This window comes from Chrysoperla carnea, chromosome 2, assembly GCF_905475395.1.
Source record: "Chrysoperla carnea chromosome 2, inChrCarn1.1, whole genome shotgun sequence".
NCBI lineage: Eukaryota > Metazoa > Arthropoda > Insecta > Neuroptera > Chrysopidae > Chrysoperla > Chrysoperla carnea.
This window is the reverse complement of record NC_058338.1, coordinates 78,903,746-78,921,881: the sequence shown is the minus strand read 5'-3', so window position 1 is coordinate 78,921,881 and position 18,136 is coordinate 78,903,746. Positions and strand designations below refer to the sequence as shown.

Sequence of the window (18,136 nt, the reverse complement as noted above, 5' to 3'; positions counted from 1 at the left end):
GTCGCTAGCCAGTGAGCCAGAGGCTGCAGGCTAAAAGATAAAATTTACAGTTTTAAAATGTAGATTATTAAACATTTAGTATTAAAAATATTAAATTCGGCGAATTCTCTAAGGTGAAAAATGATGTGAGAATCCCAATAGATTTTCCTTCCTTTGACAAGTCTTTGCTTTCTTTGGCAATGTCCTTGAGCGCAATTTTTATACCCTCTCTTGTGAACTGTAATTTTATTTGATAAATATTTACAGACTCTATATACATCAATAACCAATCGCTTGGACATACCGGGCCCTTTAAAAGTAATTATTAAAACAAAGACAAGAATATATTTAAATTTAGCCAATAAATATTTGTAATAATAATGTAATTCTTAGAAATATTCAATTATATCCAAAAAGTTATTAATTTTTGTAATGTTATAATTTTGATCAAAGGCCATTTTTTTTAATTGTATATTAATTTGAAATCAATTATTTACAATTGATTGTCGATTGAATTAATTTTAAACAAAATTTTGATGTACGCATGATTATTTGAACACGTGAGGTGATTTCGTCGCGAGTCGCGACATTAAAATAATACCTCATATTTGTCTGATGCCATGCGTTTTATAATATACGCGTCAGTCTCACGGTAACAGTTCAATACTGTGCGTCTTGGCGCTGTATTTGTACTCCGTCTAATTTTTAGTTCGACCGGTATTTGAATTTATTTTTTAAACTATTTTTTTTTCACAATTTAGTTGTTTTTTTGTACAAAAAAAGTTATTTATTATTTTTTTAAATAATGATGTTAAAATAAGAAGTTAATTATTGTTGTATATACATTTTTTTTCGAACAAAGTTCAGTTTATGACTACAGTTTTAAATTATTTTAAAGGTAAGAATATTTATTTTATATTTTATAAATTATATTAATTTTATGAATTATTTGTGTTTAAATTAACTATAATTTTATTGATTCATTATAAAATTTGAATTTTCCCGCTATTTTAAAATGACAACAATTTGTCCTTACTTAACATTTGATAAATTTTTATTATTTTTTATGGGGGTCAATATCAATTTTTTAGATAATTTTTTTCAATTTATTTTAATAATTTTCCACATGTTTTTTTAATTATTATTTAGTCAAAGTATATTGCATCATTGATTGAACTTTCTACGAATGTCAACCTACACCAAACGATTTCAATTGTTCTTTTTCAATGGCGGGAAATATTGAAAATTTATTTATTATTGGAAATAGAGTATTTGAGTCGAAGTAAAGTTTCATTTAATGATATTACACGCTCTTTGATGGCTTCAATCTTAGAAATTTTGATTAAGAATTTCTTTTTATGTTCTTATTTTCTCCATTTTTATTGACCAATCTAAATTTGAAAAATATCAAATTTATATTTCCGTGTGTAATTTATTAGATTCCAGTTCAGTATTTAATTTTTGGTTCAATAGTTGGTTTTCTGCATCGTAAATTTTCTTTTCTCTACATTATCTGAATTTTTCAAAAATTTGTTTTTAATTAACTCACATCAATTAAAAATCTTTCTGTAAAGCCGTCAAATCAACAAAGCTTAAATTTCAGCTACCCAAGCTCGGGTGCAGGAATCATCCAAGGGAGGGGTTCAAACTTTTAGTAACAGAACATTTAACTATGTCAAAATATGGTATTCATTCATTATTTTTCAATAAGTTTTCAATTAAAAAAAGTGACAATATCAACCGTGGCGTATAGGAGCGGAAAAGGCTAAAATGCTTAAGTGGGCCTCTACCAAAAATTCCACTCTACAAAAGTTGCAAGTGCGGCACTACTCTACTTGCTTCATTTAAAATAAATTCGTGAACTCAGTAAGTGATTTTTTTGAATCATAAAGGCTGTATTCACTACAAATAGTTTAGTTACTGCTCAAGGCGTTCGGAAAACTAAAATTCAGTACTTTCGTTCGGAAAACTAAAATTCAGTATTAAGGTATAACGTTCATACTAGTATCTTATAGTGTCCACTCGGGTTGCTCGTTTTCAAAGTGAGCTGAAAAAATTTTGGACAGGCAGAGGCTAGGCTACCATTTTTTTTCCTAAAACTAGAAAATTCAAACTTTCATTTGATGCAAAAGTCATCCTTTAACTAATAAGCTTAGCAACTAGACCAAAATTTAAATATTAAAAAAATGGTTGCCTAGTCACGGGACTGACTCGGGACTAAAACTTCTATATCATTGTTTTCATCTATTTGAGTACTACCTTTTCCAATATTGTATACTCTTTAACCGATCAGATGCCATTTTCAGCGGTAGGCTCTCGGGCTACTATGAGACCATCATATTCACAATCATTCATATATGAAACAGTCAGTGATTATAATCTACGCTTGATAGATTTAAAAAAAATATGCAACAATATGAAAGTAATTTAAGTAACAATAGGAAAAAAATTAGTAGTACCTACTTAATTTCCGATATATAACCACAATTAAACCTTGACAATATAAAATTTGTATTCCATGACGTCAGCATAATATGTAGGATTAAAAGGGATTGAAAATTTGCGATTAATTTTAATACTTGAATAAACTAAAATAATATTTTTGGTATATGTAAATAAAATATTTACAACAAAGCAAAAAAAATTTCTGTTGCTAACTATACCGGATCGATTCGTATTTATAATTTAAGAGTGATTTTATATGCCCTGAGAGTCAAAGTATTATCGATTTATTTGAGAAATCTCTGTCTGTATTTTAATTATAGTCCAACTATCTACGTGTTAAAAAAAATCGCTACATTGATAATTTCATTATCTTAAGGTTCTGCTGCATATTCCAAACAGGGTCCGTTCTAATTATTTTACCGCTCCGAACAAAAATAAATGTTCACCGCGCTTTACACTAATACTATACAGCTTTTAATCCAAAGATGTTATGTTTTTACTGGAGGTTTCTGAACTAGTATGCAAGTGAAAAATAAGAGGCTACAATTAAACTACGGCAAGTGAGTGACACCCAATATATTATCTTATATAAAAACTAATGGAAATAATTACTTACATCAACGTTTGTGGGGATTCCCCTTCAAACTAAAAGGAACAGGGAAAGAAAAGGGTTTTCAGTTCAAAAATATAAAATCGGTCAAACTAGTTGGTTGACAAAATTAAAAAAATTATAAGACACTAGCTGTGAACTACCCGCTTCGCTGGACAACTTCAATTTAAATACAAAGATTATTGTGTTACAACTTCCACTTCATATGCCGCCACTTATCCTCCTTTTGGTTACAATTTCGCTTAACCTCTAAAATTATCAGTGTTTTTCTACTATACAAGGTGTTCTGTTATTGACTGCAGATCGTAAACCTACAGAATAAGCTTATAAAGACGAAGAAAAAAGATATTTACCAATTTTGGATCTGAGGCCTAGTTTGCGAGATAATTAATAAAATAAATTAATATAATATTAATAAAAAGTACATAACTATATCGAATCACAATTCAATAAAATATTGAAGGCAGGTAGGAGGTGGTCCTACATTCTATTTACATACATAAAATAAAAACACAAAAAATGCATAATATGGTTTTCATAGCTGGTCTGAATTAGTTGACGTGAATCATCAATCATCATCACCTTAGTTTATTATATGCATATTGATATAATATAGTAGTGGGAATGGTTGTATCTATGTACAATGCACAACACACTATTAATTCTTCTTCTCTATTCTTCTTCTTATTATTATTATTTCTTAGTTTATGTAATAATACAATACCAGCCTTCAATATTTTATTGAATTGTGATTGGATATAATTATTTACTTTTTATTAACATTATATTAATTTATTTTGTTAATTATGTCGCAAACAAGTCCTCAGATCCAAAATTGGTAAATAACTTTCTCCTTCGTCTTTATGAGCTTATTCTATAGGCCAACGATCTGCAATCAATAACAGAACACCTTGTATATAATGCATGTATGATACATAAAAACTTTCCTTTTGAATCACTCCATATCTATTAGAGAAATTCGTATCAAAATCCGTTTTGTAGTTTTAAAGATCTAAGCATGCATAGGGATGTAGGGACAGTCAGCGGGAAGTGACTTTGTTTTATACTATGTATTAATGATATGTATCGAAAATATGTTGGTCTGTCTAGGGATTTAAATCTACTAAAGTAGCATTTTTTTAAAGAAAAATGTTCGGAAAAACTTTTTTTCTCGGGTATTTATACCATGGTATTTGTAATAAGATTTTACCCTTCAAAAAAAAATTTCTCTCTGGGCATTTGATCGGCTGACCCGTCCCTTAGATCGGGCTTTGTTTCCACACAGATTAATTTTCAAGTGAAAAAAATTACTAGCTTTTTGAAAATAAATATTTTATGACGTTTTAATAACATTTATCTGTTTTTTAATAATATTCAAGATTATTTATATGTTATTAATATTTATTTTGTATAGTTCATTTTATAGCCTTGAATGAATTTCTTAGTGACGTATGTTATTGTTATTTATTAATTAATTATTAATTTTAGGGTTCAGTCATCTAATAAAAACAACAGAGCTCTTATTTTAGGATCAATCTCTTACCACGTCACACAGTATATCGTTTTTTTGGATGTGTTAAGCGAAAAAACGACGAATATACAACACAGATTTTAGCAACATTCCTTTACAATTCGATTTCATACAAAAATTCATTAAAAAAAGTGAAAACAAACAATTGACTGCGTTAATTGTTGAAATACCACGGATATACCCATATAATATATACTACACAATTTGCGCTGTCAGTGGTATTTTCGAAAAAATGTTTCAAACAAAAGTTGTTTCTTTTTTTAAAAGGAACATTTTTTACATTAACCTTTTGCGCTATCTCTAACGGTTTACAAAATGGGTCCTAAGGACCCAAGACCCAATTGACCTATGTTGCTCATTTACGAACTCGAACTCACCTCACGCTATAACAATTTCAGATTGATATCTCTTTTCTTTTTTGAGTAATCGTGATGACAGACGTACAAACAGACAGATGACAGACTAAAGACGACAGACGACAGACAGGCAGACAACCGGAATTAGACTAATTAGGTGATTTTATGAACACCTATACCAAAATTTTGTTCATAGCATCAATATTTTTAAGCGTTACAAACTTGGGACTAAACTTAGTATACCTTGGTATATTTCATATACATGGTATAAAAACATAAATAAGTTTAAAACAGATTAAAAAAAAGAAATATAGTAGGTACTAATGGTAATGCAACGATCTATAGTACGGAACTTTCTCCATACGAGTTGGACTCGCACTTTACCGTTTACTAAAACAAAACAATTAATTTTAATCATTAATTTAACAGTTTGATTCATAGTGATACAGTTTAAGAGAAATTAAAATTATGCAACAAATAGTTTCAATAATTAATAGAATTGTATTAAAAAATATATAAATTAATAAATGTGTTTATTTATTTATAAATATTGTTGTAATGGAATTGAACATATTCATAACACATTAATTAATAAAAAAAAAAACTAACTTTAAACTAACAAAAAAAAAAAACCGACTTTAAAAGAAAAACTTTTCCAAAACATAATTTTAACTACATTCGTTATTTTTTTACTTTTTAATTCATATTAATTTGTTTTGGAAAAGTTTTTCTTTTAAAGTCGGTTTTCTTTTTTGTTAGAAGTTTTTTTTTATTTTGTGATTTTTAGTGAATCTGAAGTACATATGATTTTCTCATGGATGCCGTTGTCAGAACTGATCCAAAATGAAAAGAGAGCCACACGGGAAGCACCAGTTTCCAATAGATAAAGAATCATCAAAATCGGTCACCCATTCGAAATTTCTGAGGTAACACACATAAAAAAAAAGACAGTCGAATTGATAATCTCCTCCCTTTTTGTTTGAAGTCGGTTAAAAATTTAAAGAAACAAAGTGGAACTTTTTGGTTCTTTTCAAAAAATTCTAGGTTTGTTTATTGTACTACATGCTTGATTTATGCAAAGCTATTTACATGGATCAATCAGTTCAGTAACCTTTTACTAATTAATAAATACACAAGTTTACGGTCATCAAAATATTGTTGAATGTTCAATGTAAAGACTGATTAACATAATATTTCATTTGTGTTGAAAATCTAAGTACAAAGTACAGCGATGTTCAAGATTAGTGTGATATTACGAATAACTCTTAATTTAACACGGATTCAGAGAGGTGTCTCCTCCGAAAAGTATGGAAGTCGTCCCTTATCTTTAGTAAATAGGAAGTAGCTTGCTCTATCCTTTAGCCTGATAGTTCGTAATAAGAATGGATTACCTCAAATTTAAAAATACAAAATAAATAAAGTCGGGTTCTTTTAAGAACCCGAAACGTGTAATTTCAAAAATGCCGACTAAAATGGTATTTGAGGAGTGATATAGAGTTATTATTTCTTCATTTTATACCGGAGAAACTTGTCAGTCGCAAAATGAACTGGATTTTGGTGTTTTTTACCTTTTTTTAGGGTAATTAGGATCTTAAAACATAAAAATTCAGTCACTTGGCGATTTGAACTATCGATTTGGTTTTTGAACTATCTCCAGAATTGCTATGAAATAAAAAGATTTTAGACGATATTTAAAAAAATCTCTTCTTACCGTTAAATATACGAGATGTCGTATTTTTGGTCAAAATGACCCTTTACAAAAGGAAAGAAAGAAAATTGTAAAAATGTAATATACCCGAGTACTTAAGAATATTTTTAAACCATGTATATATGAAATACAACAAGGTCTACTAAGTTTAGTCGAAAGTTTGTTACGCTAAAAAATATTGATGCTACCAACAAAATTTTGGTACGTATAGGCGTTCATAAAATCACCTAATTAGTCAATTCTCGACGTTTATCCGTCTGTCTGTCGCCACGATATCTCAAAAACGAAAAGGGATATCAAGATGAAATTTTTTATAGCGTGCTTAGGGCGTAAAAAGTGTGACAGAGTTCGTAAATGGTCAATTTTGTCTTGTAAACTGTTAGAGATAGAAGTTTAAAAGTAAAAAAAAAAAAACAAGACAAACAAAGGAACAAATGTTCCTTATAAAAAAATAAACAACTTTTGTTTGAAACATTTTTTTCGTAAACATCATTGTTTACCCGTAAGGGCGCAAATTGTAAAGTATCTCTATTTACTTACATGACGTGAAAAAACAAACGATTCCGTAATCAAAACTGTCTATACTTGGTATTTCAACAATTAACTCAGTCAATTGTTTGTTTTCACTTGTTCTTTTTGAGAGCTATTTTGACCCAAAAAGATGTTTCTGACCTAAAATATACAGGGGTAGTACAATTTTTTATTGACCCTACAAGGACAAAAAAGAATACAAAAGGTTTCATTCGACGTATAAGGTTTTAATGCATTCCTTCTTCTATTATGAGTATAAAAAAAAGAATTCTAATTATTTTTTGTGATGAATTTTTCTAAAGATTTTTTCTAAGATGATGTTAATAGAATTTTAATAATCATTTTATTATGTAGGTCAATTTCAATATACAATCCTTGTATTTATGGATAGAATTCTTATTCGAAAGTTATACGAATATGACATGTCGAATATTTTTTATAACACCTACGTAGAAAGTATTCTATATAATAGTAAAACCTACGAAAAAATTTAACCAGTTATTTTTATCAATTGATATTTCTACACTTTTATAATATTTCTACATTTAGTGCAATTAAATTTTAACTCTCTAAGTTCATTTGGAAGGACTGTAAAAGTGAAAACCTTTCAAAACCGCAAATAACATGAAATGTTCTAGAAATGAATTTTTTCTAGAATGAAATTTAACTGTTTAATTTCATCGGGTGATATTTCTACAATTAGTGCAAATTTTTAACTCTTTAAAAACCCGCAAAAATCGCAATTGTAACATATAAAAAGACTACGTGGTTTTTTCGCTCTATCCTCTCCAAATTACTATAATAAATTCTACTATCATGATATCTATCACCAATATCTTTTTTTTTTTTTTTTTGAAAATTTGTGAAATAAAATGAAAATATCCATAAATATTATTTTAATCCTGTTTTCCGTGTCTGATTCAAAGAAAACGCCAGTCTGGTAAGTCAGCCTAAATGTGAACAAAATACATATTTTTAAATAAATATTAAAAAAATAACTACAAAATGTTGCAAATAAAAAAAAAATTGAAAAATCAACTTGTTTGCTGTTTAAAAAATGCTTAAGAATGCAAATTTTATAACGTAATTAAATGGTTTATTTTAAAAATGTTATGCTATATTTGATAATTCACGAAAAAATCATGGAAAAATATTCTAAACAATGTGTTTTTTTTTCTTCAGATCACTCGTAATAATCGATATTATATGTTTCTAAAAGAATATAAACTGTGAACTGTTTTTTATTCTATAAAGAAAATTGCTCACGATTTGTCTTAAAAGATGAAAATATAATTTATATTTCATTTATATTTTTTAAATCAGAAGAGTATTATTATAAGTCATATATGTAGTATATATATCTTATGTATAAATAAAATGTATACACTGGTGTACACGATTTAACTAAAAATATTGTCCTCGCGCTAGTGGTATGTTCCCATTCAGTGTATATATATATAAGTACATATTTATATATTTTCAACGAATTCATACTGGTGAAAAACCATATTTCATACTGGTGAAAACCTTTTCATGTGAAATTTAAACCAATTTTTGAAGGCTTCTTAAATGAGAATAAGAGGCCCAGAAAATTAAACTATAAAATTAGCTTTACGCGCTATTGTTCTATTATTATCTTAATATCTTTATTTAAGGATTATTTTAATTTGTAGGCAGGACAACGAGCTGATCTTAAAGGCTTGCTATTTTACTACAGTAAATAAGCCGGAAAATACCATCAAATGTGGAAAAGTGGTGGAACAGCTCCGATTTCAAAAATTTTTTGTGTACGTGTTCCTTAGACCTCTAGGAACATTCAGCCGCACTAACCTTGGCATTGGAAAAAAAACTGAGAAAGTTAGGGTAGTTTTCCCATCCCCAAATAGTAACAGTGAAAACAAATCAATATTTCACCTCAAAAATCATCTTGCGAGGGTTTTCGAGGTCACTGATCATGAATTCAAGGTTTAAAAACAACTGAAAATGGTTGCAACCCCATTAAAACTACCCCTAGAAGTGTCAATATTTAAAAAATTTTGAATTTGACCTCAGAAATTGTCTTTCTGGGGTTTTTGAAGTCGTTGATAATGAATTTGAGGGTAAGAAGCAACTGAATGTAGTTCCAAGCCACCCCTAAAAGCCACCCCTAGAAGTGTAAATGATTAAAAAATTTTGAAAACTTTGAATTTTATTTTAGAAATTGTCTTTCTGTGGTTTTTGAAGTCGTTGATAATGAATCTGATGGCAAGAAGCAACTGAATGTAGTTCCAAGCCACCCCTAAAAGCCACCCCTAGAAGTAACAGAGTAAATATTTAAAATTTTTCCTCGAATATCGTCTTTCGGGGGGTTTTTGGCGTCGCTGATCACGAATCCAAAGTCAAAAAGTAACTTGGATGGTTGCAACCCCATAAAACTATCCGTTGAAGTGTCAATGATAAACAAGTTTAGAAAATTCTGAATTTCACCTCAGAAATGGCCTCTTTGTGGTTTTCGTAGTCGCTGATCATGAATTTGAGTCAAAAATGTCGAATGTCGCTCCATCCTCATTAAAACCACCCCTATAAGTGAAAGAAAAAAAATTTTAAATTTAAAATTTCTCTTCGGTTATCGTCTTTTGAGGGATTTTTGGCGTCGCTGATCACGAATTCGGAGGTAAAAAGTAATTGAAGAGGGTTGCAACTTCATTGAGACCATCCCTAGAAGCGACAATGAATTTATTTTAGAAAATTCTAAATTTCATCTCGAAAATCGTGTCTTGCTGGTTTTCGGGTCCGTTGAATCAAAACACTACATTGAATCAAAAAATCTCACGCAAATCATATTGGACGTTGAAATTTTTCTAATTATACCCCGGATTCGTGATCAGCGACCCCGAAAACCCTCAAGAGACGCTTTTCAAGGCGAAATTTTAAATTTTTTTAAATGTTTAACATTTTCACATCTCTGGGTACTTTTTTTGGGGTTGCAACCCTCTTCAGCTACTTTTAGACCTTGGATTCGTAATCAGCGCCCCCAAAATTACCCGAAAGTCGATATTCGAGGAGAGAATTCAAATTTAAAATTTTATCTCTGTCACTTCTAGGGGAGGTTTTAATAAGGATGCTGTGACATTCAGTTACTTTTTGACCTCAAATTTATGATCAGCGACTCTTAAAACCGCAGAGAGGCAATTTCTGTGGTGAAATTCAGTATTTTCAAAATTTATTTATCATTGACATTTCTAGGGGTAGTTTTAATGGGGTTGCAACCATCCAAGTTACTTTTTGACCTTGGATTCGCGATCAGCTTCCCCAAAAACCCCCCGAAAGACGATATTCTAGGAACAATTTTAAATTTTTTCTCTGTCACTTCTAGGGGTGGCCTTTAGGGGTGGCTTGGGACTACATTCAGTTGCTTCTTGCCCTCAAATTCATTATCAATGACTTCTAAAACCAGAGAGAGACAATTTCTGAGGTGAAATTCAGAATTTTCAATTTTTTTCTATCATTGACACTTCTAAGGGTACTTTTGATGGGGTTGAAACAATCCTCAATTGCTTTTTGACCTTAAATTTTTGAACACCTTACCTAAAAACTCCACGAGACACGATTTCTGAGGCAAAATTTTGAATTTAATAAAGTTTTTGTCTCTATCACTTTAAGGGTAATTTTAATGGGGTTGAAACCATATTCAGTTGCTTTTTAACCTTGAATTCATGATCAACGACCTCAAAAACCCTCGGAAGACGATTTTTGAGTTAAAATATTGATTTGTTTTCACTGCTACTATTTAGAGAGTTTTGGGGATGGGAAAACTACCCTAACTTTCTCAGTTTTTTTTCCAATGCCAAGGTTAGTGCGGCTGAATGTTCCTAGAGGTCTAAGGAATACGTACACAAAAAATTTTTGAAATCGGAGCTGTTCCACCACTTTTCCACATTTTCCGGCTTATTTATTGCACTATTTGTTTAAAGTCAGTCTTATAATAAAAGAATTCAGTTTTGATATCATCCCATGCATACTTTCAAGAAAAAATCATTGAAAATCGTTATAAAAATACATTGGCTCTTATGGAGGAATCTCAAAAGACTACATATTTTGAAAGTTTTTAATAATTTTCACTTGGAATGAATAATAAATTTAAAAAAAAAACTTTTTATAAGAAGTATATAATAAGCAAATGGCATACATAGAAAAGAAAAAAACCAAGTGTTGTCTCTGTCTGTTCATGTATAAGGGATGTAAGCAGCGTAGATTTAGGGTTAAAATTATTTTAACTTTGATGATGAATTTTGTTATAACTGCATGAATGTAGACGAAAAACAAGAATAAAATTTTTCGATATGTGCCTTATACAAGTAAGAGCCAGCGCCTACCAGACATACGTTAAATTATAAAAGCCGAAATTTACACAGAATGTTCAAATGACCATTTTAATTCAGTATTGAAAAGGCTAGACCTATCCGAAGGGTCTAACACTCCCCCAGATGCGGTAGAAGGTCAATATTTCACTGCAATTTTGCTTCTAAAATTTTCTTTCAAAACACTACCTTCGAAAATACATATATAATTCAAAAATACTGATAAATATTTTTTTCCATTTATTCATATACATAAGTAACGATGCGATCTATCGATGCATTCGATTTTATACCATTAATTAATATTAAGCTAAATTTAATTTATTTACTTATTTTAGTAAATAAACAATCTAATTTTAATTTCTATGTACTGATTAAATAATTTTTTTGCATCAAATTCACTTAACTTAACACTTTTCTAATGCTCTCTCATTTATAGTCTTAGCTAGCCTTTATTCACTCTAAAAGGGTGTTCAACCTTTCGAATATGTCTGGTTATTTAAAAATTATTGTATTTTCTTTAATTATAAAATTTAAACTGCACGAATACTCTCATAAATGCATTCATCTACCTAAGCAATGCTCTCTCAGTGCATTTGACCTTCTACCGCGTCTGGGGGAGTGTTAGACCGTTCGGATATTTCTGGCCTTTTCAATATTGACTTAGAATGGTCATTTAAACACTCTGTGTAAATTTCAGCTTTTATAATTTAACGTGAGAGAGCTCAGGTACTGCGCCCCTAGATTACCCGATACCTACCGAAGACACCGTTAGTCAAGGTTTGTAACCCCCAAAGATTGTTCCCTGCACCAGGGAGAATACGCAAATAAAATTTCAGCTTTTTTTACTTTAACGTATGTCTGGCAGGCGCTGACTCTTAATCCATTGGTTTTCGAAATATCGAAAGTTTAATAAATTAAACAAAATTTTCAATTTTCGATATCTTGAAAATTACACCAGATATCGAAAAATTTTATTCTTACTTTTCGTCTTATATGGTCAAGTTATAATATAATTTATCATCCTATTAAGGATGTATAAGCAAGGAAGTGCAGTTCACAAATTAAAAAATATATTTAATATTTACAACTTTGATGGTGAATTATGTTATAACTTAACGATTTAAGACGAAAAGTAAGAATAAAATTTTTCGATATCTAAATTAATTTTCAAAATATCGAAAATTGCAAATTTTGGTTAATTATTTAGCTTTCGATATTTCGAAAACCAAAGCAGATATCGAAAAATTTAATTTAATTTTTCGTATATTTATGAAATTATAACAAAATTCGTCATCAAAGTTGAAAGTAAGGTACAAATAATTTCAACCACAAGTCTTAACTTGCTTTGGCGCTCGTAATACCTTAACATTTTATTAGTAAAGTTAATTGTAGAATTTGTGAGAACGAATGACGTATAGGCAAATATTTTACCATAAATGCTATGTGCATTGTTTAATCACAGCGTAATAAGTAGTAATTCATACGCTATGTTTAGACTTTAGTCCCTAATAAAAAACATTTCTACACGTGTGGTTTTAAGGAATGAATTTAAAAAAAAAAATTAGTACATTGTTTTTTTACATTATCAATGAAAATATTAATTTTATTTTAAATTAAATTAAATAGTTCGTATTATTCTTATTTAAAAACCATATTTTTGCATACTTACTTTAAAATAAAATAATATAAATCAATGATTTTAATATTTTCAAAATATGTGCATGTGTATATTATGACTACAAATTCTAATTATATGATAATTTGTGTTGTCTAAATAATTTGACTTGGTAGAATTAAGGATGTGCGAGCGCCAGGGTAATTTTGGATGAAAGGCTTAGTTTTTTTTTTTTTTAAATATAAAGTTGGGCTAAGTCTAAATAAATTCTGAAATTTTTAATGGGGGGGGGGCACCTGAGGTTTGCCGCAAACGAAAGTGGGATTTAATTATTTATTATGGTTTTTTTTTTTCAATTTTAGTCAAAATTGGCTCCTAAAGTTGTATATTTGCTTTAAATAAAAGTTGTAAATTAAAAAAAGTCTATAAATGTTTCCAGAAAAACTAAATTTCTAATTTTCGATGATTTAATAAAAAATTATACTTTCTCATTACGTTAAACTTAAATTCCTCAATGTTGCTACACTCCATTCTTTTTATTATTATAAGGGTTGAATATTAAAAAAAAAAGAAGTTATTTCTTTTATTTTCGTCCCCTTAATCTATATCCATACAAAATATGTATATCGCAGTATTATATGACCTTGGATTTATTTTAGCGCAAAATCAAATGCGGAAATTTCGTGTGTTACTAACAAATGTTTTTGCAAATTTAAAATAATACACTAATAAATATTACCACATTTTATGAATAACAATAATGCTTAATAAAAAATTTGTTTATTGGCAATCTCTATTATAATTTAACATTGAAAATATAATTACGTTTATATATTACATTCTTAACAAGCAATGGTGGATATAGCCTATGGGAGCCAGACCAATGACTACCTAATACAATAAATTATATTGAATTTATTGATCAGTTAGAGTAAAATTTATTTTCTGCAACTTTGCTTATGATAACTGTTTCTTTTTTAAAAGCTTTTATTTAATTTCATTTGTAAGTATGTCCTGGAATTTTGCAATCTATACTCACCCAATGAACAAAACTTTGGTATTCGTTGCGTGCGTAGTCATAGTAAGGACAATAAAAACGATGTCAGCGCTTCCAGTGAAAAATTTTGGCGATAAAGGAAGCTGTTATGACTAATTTTCAATTCTTTACATGTTAATCTTATAGAAAATGTCAAATTAAAATTATTGAAAAACACTAATTATTAAACTTAATGCCTTAAAAATTACGAAAATAAGAAATCAAAGTGCACAAATATTATTTTTCAAATGTAAATTATCATAATTATTTATTTAAATTTGTGAGACAATAATATTAAATTTTCAATGTAAGTCATAAATTCAATCCATACAATTATTTATGTATGCATCCATACAATTCTATAATTAAAGTAGTGTATCGTTACCATGGAAACGCCTCCAATAAAACTCACGCACGAAGCGAATGGGTGTTCAAAAAATCATCTAATTAGTCCATTTTCTGTTGCCTGACTGCCAGCACTATAACTCAAAAACGAAAAGAGAAATCAAGCTGAAATTTTTATAACGGTATATACTATGTTTGCCATAATGTCAAATTCTGGAAAGAGATACAGAATAGCTAATCAAAACCAGTGGTGCATTCACAATACTTTGGTGGATTTATCTTGTTTGTTTTATAGTTCTTCGGAAAATAATTTTTCTCTGCTGTTTGTCATATGAATGAGCTTTTATTAAAACAAACAAAAAAAATTCATAAATATTCCCTATTCCCGATCAATAATTGGTTTTTATGCCCCGTTTAAATTAAAACTTATCATTCAAATCAAAATCTTGTGAATGCAATAGTATAGCTAGACACTTTAAAGCCTACATCTATACATATAAAATGCTTTGTCCTGAATGACTGGTTGACTGGCGGATCAACGCACAGCTTAAACCGTTGATCGTAGAGACCTGAAACTTGGAGAATGTGTTGTTTTTATAACGTAAGCATTTTCCGATATTCTTCCCCTAAGGGGTTGAAATAGGAGATGAAAGTTTGTATGCAAAAAAACTTAGGTATCTGCACTAAAAATTTAAATTTATGAAATTGTGAACACAATGGAGAATAAGTGAAGGCAAGGAAGAAAACAAAGGCGGTAGTCTTTGTGTTTAAAGTTCAAAATTCTCAGCGAAGCGGGTGCGAATCTGCTAGCATAACATAAAATTTCTAATTTTGTTTTTCGGAGTGATAACATTAATTTTGTTTCAGGAAATAAATAATAATAAAAGTATTTTTAATAATTCTGTTTAAATTTCACACATTGTTAAATTTTGATCAGCACGTACAAATTATTTAGCAATTATTAACTATTATTGAATACTTAATTGGAAAGCTTACAGTGAGTGCTGCAATAAATATCTTAGTTGTGGAGAATTGGGGCATACAGTGGACCCCCTTTTAATCCGAACTAGTTTTTTTTATTAAAAGATGGTAAATAGATGCATATTATTGAATAAAACATATATCATTATATTTGAGATTTGTCGGATTACAAGGTACTCTTTTGAAAAAAAGTCCTGAAAAGGGTCTTAGGCAATACTCTATAATCTGACAAATTCGATAGTCCGAAACTGCCCTGCAAAACGTTTGCCGGATTACCGAGGGTCCACTGTAATTGGTTTGAATGCTGATACTTTCTCTTTAATTTTTATCTTTTGGAATTCGAATAGCTGATCAAAATTCTGACATTAGATAAAAAGTAGAATAATGTATTTATACCTACCTATGTTTTTTTGATGATTTGTTGATTGCGGTCGGTCTAATCTGTTAAAATCATTAATTTGTCTTTTTTTTTAATTTTATTGCTTTGAGCTATAACTTATTAACAATATTATATTAAAATTAGGGCACAAATTCAATATCATTCTTACGATGATATTGAATTTGTTCTTGGCTGAATGTTATTTTTGAAGTAAAAAATAAAATAATAAAAAACAAGATAATCTAGATTTTACTACTTTAAATTTATTTAAAAAATCATATTTAAGTATCATCACATTTAATGGATGTTTTTATAACATGTATATGAAATATACCAAGGTATATTACGTTTAGTCCCAAGTTTGTAACGCTTAAAAATATAGATGCCACGAAAAAAATTTTAGTATAGGTGTTCATTGAATCCATTTTCGGTTGTTTGTCTGTATGTCTGTCGTCTGTCCGTCTGTCATCACGATTACTCAAAAAACGAAAAGAGATATCAAGCTGAAATTTTTATAGCGTGCTGAGGACGTAAAAAGTGAGGCCAAGTTTGTAAATGAGCAACATAGGTCACTTGGGTCTTGGGTCCGTAGGACTCATCTTGTAAACCGTTAGAGGTAGAACAAAAGTTTAAATGCAAAAAATGTTCCTTATAAAAAACTTTTGTTTGAAGCATTTTTTCGTAAAAATCACTGTTTACCCGTGAGAGCGCAAATTGTATAGTATGTATGTTATGGCTATATCAGTTATATATGTGTGACATGTATGAATGTGTTATGTGATAGAGTAATCAACACTGTCTATACATGGTATTTCAATAATTAACTCAGTAAATTGTTTGTTTTCACTTGTTATTTTCTCAACTCAAATTTGGATTTTATTTATTAACTTGTTGATAATAAAATATCGGAAATGAATGCTTTTATTTTATTGGCGTTATAATTTTAAACAATTTTTGCGTTATATTTTTATAAAAAATAATAAAAAAAGAAATAATTATGTTAACCACATGTTTTGTAGACACCAAAATGGAGCATTTGACCGTCGACAATATTCTGTTCTCGATAATTTATTCTTCCGTTTTGTCATAATTAAAATAAATCAAAAGTAACGCTTAAGGTAGTGCGAGTGCTAAGGCTAGACTTAGACTTGTGGTTGAAATTATTTGTACCTTATTTTTAACTTTGATGATTAATTTTGTTAAAATTTCATGAATGTAGACGAAAATATGGATAAAATTTTTCGATATCTGCCTTCGTTTTCGAAATATTGAAAGATAAATAATTAAACAAAATTTTCAATTTTCGATATTTTGAAAATTATTCCAGAAATCGAAAAATTTTATCCTTACTTTTCGTCTTATGTTGTCAAGTTATAACATAATTCACCATCAAAATTGAAAAAATATATTTTTTTAAATTTGTGTAACTACTATCATGCTCATACCTTATCGAGTAGTTATTGTGTAACTACTATCGTGATATCCTTAATTAGTCTCTATAGGGCACTAAAGGTTTTTTTTATTTGCAATAATTTATTTAAAAATGATTTAAACGTAGTCCAACTTCATATAAAAAAAAATCAGACCTTTTATCCAAAAAGACGTTCAGTTTTCATCCTTTTTCGCTATGTGCGAATAGGAAAGAAGGATGTAAGCTTAAATAATTTTAAATGAATAAAAAATTGAAATTTTTTTTTGAAATTCTGTAAATCTCTACTAATATCACTGACGAATGTACGACTTTAAAATAAGTCAATTCCGGTCTGGTTATCAAAATATTATATATTTTTAGATAAACTATTAGGAATTATATTTATTATTTAATTATCTTTGTAATATACCATATAATTATTACAAACTTATTTGTAATATGTGACACTTTTCTTATCAAAAAAATATTGCCTTAAGCAATCATGCATTATCTTAAGTAATATTTGCATCGGTATTAAATATTTTAGATTAGCCTTGTAAAATTGTTCAATGTTCAATTATGTCATATGCAGCTTTATTACAGTTAACTATATAGTAGGTACCAAAACATTGGTGTGGAACATCCACATGACTTTAAAATAATTCCATGAAAATGGTTTACGATTTGAATCATTTACACGTAAAATTTTTTGTTGTCATCAAGAAAACACAGTTTCGCGAAATATTCTTCAGATATTAATTTGTTATAAAGGAAAGTGCTATATAATGATCCCTTAGGGAAAAATGATCTCTCGCTGTTTTAAGTGAATCATTAAAGCCATCTAGTTTATTTATCGATATATGGCT

At 28.9% G+C, this 18,136-nt stretch overlaps 1 protein-coding gene across 1 annotated transcript in view; it reads left to right on the top strand.

Moving 5' to 3' along the window:
- The first annotated feature begins 643 nt into the window (after window positions 1–643).
- The window catches only part of LOC123292463 (putative sodium-dependent multivitamin transporter), a 29,142-nt gene continuing 11,649 nt past the window's right edge, over window positions 644–18,136 (top strand). The window contains exon 1 of the mRNA XM_044873141.1: window positions 644–877. The gene's annotated coding sequence lies outside the window, so the exon portion shown is untranslated. The remainder of the gene's footprint in view (window positions 878–18,136) is intronic.